The 5,405-nt window shown below is 43.6% G+C and overlaps 1 non-coding gene across 1 annotated transcript; it reads right to left on the bottom strand.

The window, feature by feature from the left end:
• Positions 1–4,414: 4,414 nt before the first annotated feature.
• Positions 4,415–4,521, bottom strand: LOC112085544. The gene has a single exon (XR_002898847.1). It is a non-coding gene; the product is annotated as a small nucleolar RNA R71 (small nucleolar RNA).
• Between the last annotated feature and the right edge of the window lie 884 nt (positions 4,522–5,405).

Raw genomic sequence — 5,405 nt, 5'->3', positions numbered from 1 at the left:
GGCACAGTGGATGCCACGGTCCACATCTGACCGTGGCACTTGATTGCAGTTCTTCGGGGTTTGACACGATCTTCATGCCACGGCCTACACTTGACCGTGGCAAGGTAACATTTGGCCGCGGAAGGACTTTACTCACATTCGACATTTGACACGGTCTCCATGCCACGGCTTAGGACTTGGCCGTGGCAACTTTGTGCAATCCTTCGGCATTTGACACGGTCTCCATGCCACGGTTTAGGACTTGGCCGTGGCAACTTTGTGCAATCTTTCGGCGTTTGACGCGGCCATGCATCACGATCAGAGGAGACCCGTGGCACTATGATTCACCCAAGGACAAGAGATGAAGGACTTGACACGGTCGCTTGCCATGGCCTGACCAAAACCTGCTAGACCGTGGCAAACTCCTTCTTTACCCACCAAGGCCGGGTCAGTACCCGGTTTGTTCCGGGTTGACCCGGTTCGTCCAAGGTTTCTATAAATACTTTTTAGACCTAATTTGGAGAGAACTTTTATCCTATCTTTAGTCTCCTTTTCCTTTTTGGTGAAAAACCACTTGTTAATACCTTGCTTTTGAGTTTAATATCGATTTTAAGAGTGTTTTCCATCTTGTTCTATCATTTCTTATCATCAAATCACACATCTAATCATGATTAACAACACATCTTGCAAAAGATTTAGTGTGTTGATCATGATTAGTGAGTAAACCCATATTAAGGTCTTAGATATGTAGATTAGGGTGCTTAAGTGGTAGATTAGTGAGCTTAGGGGTTAGATCATGCATATTCCATTTTCTACAACCTGTTATTAATGCTAGATCCATACAAATCATATGTGGTCTAGATTCTGGGCATTTCATGCACCAAAAGTGTTTGATGAAATGTCTGAACCAAGGTTGTTAGAGGTTTAAGTATTATTCATCATGGGAATGATTGTCTATATGCTTAAATGATAGATTAAACTGATTCTTAATGCTTGTTGAATCATGTTTCACTAATGATGATTAGGTTAGAAACTGTTTTAGCATAGGAGTTGATACCTTCATGAGAGGATTAGCTTAATCAATGATGTTTAAGTTGAATGGTTTGCTTGATAATATGGTTCATTAGCTCACTAGTTTATCACTGAAGGCACCCTAATCCACTGATATGTTCATAATTTGCATCATTTAGGTTGCATAAATCATTCCAAATCATGTTTTATTTCATGCATTTTAGGTCCTTAGGGTTTGTTTTAGAACTTAGGAGATGCATTAGGTCCCAATCAGTCTATTGCATGTTTTGAGTGTCTATCAGGTGAATGTGGAGCTGAAAAGATGAATCCAGGAGGTGGAATGGTGAGCAAAGCTTGAAAAAGTGGAAAAATTGGGTCCTGGGAGATTATCGGCCATTCTCGCTGGCCAGGAAGGTTTTACCGGCCATTTCCATGTACCGCGGGAAGCTTTACCGGCCATTTTCATGTACCGCGAATGAAGTGTATCGGCCAAAATCTCCGGGTATGAACGTGTCTCAGAAATCGCCTGTCCGGGGAGCATTCCGGTCCGATTCAGACGGCGGGTGCTTCATAGAAGTTGGAGAGCATTGCATCACGGTCTCTTAGCAAGTGGAATCGTGGAATTCGGACGCGTGAGCAGAGAGATAAGCTTGTCGGAAGGAACCCCAGTCTCGCAGGTATTCCGGACCGAGCAGATCAGTCCTAAAGGATGCGAAGGACGGTGCACTTCAAGGCCGATTTAGTTTCCGGGTCCTTCATGAGAACCAGAGACATTTGAGTCTTCTTTCCAGAACGTCCAAGAGCATTCAATTCGGATCTATGAGCAGAAAGATACGGTCTCCGGAATGGACACATGTCTAGACGCCTCTCTCTGGTCGCGTACATGCACTGCAAAGATGTGCCCTCCAGGAAGCCTTACACTTCCCAAGCACCGAAGCTTCCTTCACCAAAGTTGGAGATAAATGAGTCCTCTGTCTTCTGCAACCGAAGTCATTCAATTCGGACAAGTCTCATAGGAGTTACACTCTCCGGGATGCGAAGTGGTCTAAGCTGCTCTGGATGCTGCGAGATGGTCTTGCGACTTGGTTAACCCGCAGGCCTGAAGATGAACGCCTGAATGCTGATGCTGCGAGTTGATATGTGCGGGTAAACTATCACTGGAAGAGGTCTGAAGCTCAAGAGCAAGAGAAATGCTAAGTCCACAATCGTGCGACTTAGGCATGCGAGTTAGCCGCGCCTGGAACTATGCCGCACGATCACTCGCAAATCACTCCGACTTGAGCCTGCGACCTGGGTGCAATAGAGACCAACCCGCACAGTTTGTACATTCCCCAGAAACCGCCTTAGCCCTGCGAGTTGGAGAGGAAGGAGACCAAGCCGCAGCAACACTCGCAAAACACTCCTACTTAGGCGTGCGGCTAAGACAGGGCGATTCAGGCTTCACAAGACAAGTCTTCATCTACTGCGACTTAGGTGTGCGACCTGGGACATACTGGACCGACCCGCAGTAATTCCCACTTTATCCATTAAAGCCGGGTCAGGACCCGGTTTGTTCCGGGCTGACCCGGTTCGTTTTTAAGGAAGTATAAATACTTTTTAGGGTTTTTTTGGGGAGAGAATTAAGTTTTATTCCCTTTGTCTCTTGCCTCTTTGGTAAAAAAGACTCCATTAAGAAGAGAAATATTTTTATTTGAGTGTTTAATCAAGAGAGTTTAAAGAGATCTGGGTGTTTAAAGCTGTTTTCTTCTGAATCTATCATCTCCACTCCATTTCTCATCATTAATCATGCTAATCTACTCAACTTGCAAAGGTTTAAGAGAGATTAGTATGATTAGTGAGTAGTCACCCTAATGAGGTTCTAGATGTGTAGGTTAGGGTGCTAAAGGTTAGATTAGGAGTGCTTAGGGCTAGATTCATTGATTCATCTCTCTAAACAGCTGTTCTCTATGCTAGATCCTTGATAATCACTTGAGATCTAGATTCTGGGAATTTCATGCACCAAAAGTGTTTGATGAAATTCCTGAAAGAGTTGTGTTAGAGGTTTAAGTAATTTTTCATCATGGGAATGATTTGTTAAATGCTTGAATGATCATTAAGAGCTGTTTGTTAATGCATATTGATTCATGTTTCACAAATGGGAATTTGGTTTGAAAATGGATTAGTATAGGGGTTAATACCTTCATGAGAGGATTAACCTAGATTTGAGTTCTTAATCATTTGAATCATGTCTCATCATTGTCATTAGCATTTCTAGTCTAGCACCAAAGCACCCTAACCAACTATCATGTCTAGAATCTCATGCCTCCATCATATCATATTCACATCCTTTGTCATTGCTTAGTTCTTGATTAGTCATTGTCATTAGTCTTTAAACCTGTTTAAGTTTGTTAGTTGTCATTAGTTAACCAAAACCCAATCTTGTTTGCTTGAATTAAGAACTTGATCATATAGCTTAGTGTCTATCACCACATTCTTGGATTGATTAACCTCTTTGTGCTACTTTGACAAGGGGATTGATAGCCCTGAGACCCTAAAAAGTCTTATCTATCAATTGGCGCCGTTGCCAAATTGTGGTTTGATTAGCATTAAGCTCTGATCTGTTCTTGAGATCAAGTGCTTACTTTCTTGTTTTTACTGATTCCTTTCAAGTTCTGTTTGTGATTTCAGGTGTATGAACACCAGGTCTAGATCAAGAAGCTGTGGTCCTCCTTTTCCTCTAAACGACAACATCAACCTTTTGGTACCAAGGAGGAGAAGAGACAGACGTGGTAGACAAATTGATCAGACTGAGATGGCAGAACAAGGAGATCACGTAGTAGATATAGAACAACCAGTTCAGGAGCAACAGGCTCAAGGTCATGGAGCTGGTATTGGAGTTGGTCAAGGGCTTCACCAGGGTAATGTTCAGCAGGAACAGGTGCACCATCAACAAGCTTATGTCCACCAGGGACAAGCTCAAGCTCATCAACAGAGGCATCAGGCCAATGTTCAGCAAAGACACCAGGTGCACCACCAACCCCACCCTTTCCAACCACAGCAAAGAAGATATGAGCAACCCCAAATCTATATTGGAGAGAATGACAGGGCCAATGCTCATCAGTATGGAGCTGGTATTCAGGCACCACCTGTGCAAAACAACAACTTTGAAGTGAAAGCATCATTGCTGAATATGGTCCAGAACTCAAAGTTCCATGGGTTAGCAATGGAAGATCCCTTGGAACACTTGGATCAGTTTGATAAGGTGTGTGATCTGACCAAGATAAATGGAGTTTCAGAAGACAGCTTTAAGCTAAGACTATTCCCATTCAGTCTTGGTGATAAAGCTCATCAATGGGAGAAGAATCTTCCAAGAGGCTCCATTCAAACCTGGGAGCAATGCAAGCAAGCCTTCTTATCTAAGTTCTTCTCCACCTCAAGAACTGCAAAACTGAGGAACCAAATCTCTAGCTTCACTCAGCAAAGCAATGAAAGTTTTGGTGAAGCATATGAGAGATTCAGGAGCTACACAAACCAATGCCCACACCATGGGTTTAGTGAGGCTTCTCTTCTCAGCACACTGTATAGGGGAGCTCTTCCCAAGATTAGAAACCAGCTGGATACTGCTTCCAATGGGAACTTTCTGGGTAAAGAGATTCATGCTGCTTTAGAGCTAGTGGAGAACTTAGCATTGAGCAATGATACTTATGGTGAAGACTATGACAGATCAAATAGGTCTGAAGGTTCAAGCTCAGAACAGAGGCTCACCAGAGAAGTTAAGGAGTTGAGGAGTGAATTGGACAAGCTGAAATTCACCACTCAGAAGCCAATGTATTTTGTTGGAGAGTATGAGGAACCTTCTCAAATTTTTGAGAACATAAGTGAAGAAGGTCTTACCCAAGAGGAGCTCAACTACATTGGGAATCAGAGGTTCCAAAGATATCAGTATGGTAATGCCAATCCAAACCTCTCTTACAGGAACACCAATGTAGCTAACCCACAAGACCAGGTCTATCCCAATTCTCAAGCTCCAAAGAACTTTGTTCCCAAGAACAACTTTCAAGGGTCATTCCAACCCAAGAATCAATTTGGTCAGAATCAGAGTTTTGGTCAGCAACAGCAACCATTTCAGGGCACTGGTTACACTTCACAGCAGCCAAAGGCACCACCAGGGTTTGGTCCACCACAGTTCCAACAGCAGGCGCCGGTTCAACAACAGTTTCAGCCACCAATGGTTCAACAGCAGCCACAGATGGGTACAGATATGGTTGGTATTCTGCAACAACTACTTCAGGGTCAACAGACTATGCAGCAGGAAATCAAGGAACTGAAGCAAAACCAGGCATCAAGCTCAAGGAACCAAGGTCACCTACCTGGAAAACCAGAACCCAACCCCAAGGAATATGCCAAAGCCATTACACTGAGGAGTGGCAAGGAGT

This window comes from Eutrema salsugineum, unplaced genomic scaffold (assembly GCF_000478725.1).
Source record: "Eutrema salsugineum unplaced genomic scaffold, Eutsalg1_0 scaffold_3, whole genome shotgun sequence".
Taxonomy (NCBI): Eukaryota; Viridiplantae; Streptophyta; class Magnoliopsida; order Brassicales; family Brassicaceae; genus Eutrema; species Eutrema salsugineum.
The sequence above is the reverse complement of the archived record's forward strand: the minus strand, read 5'-3'. Positions and strand labels throughout refer to the sequence as shown.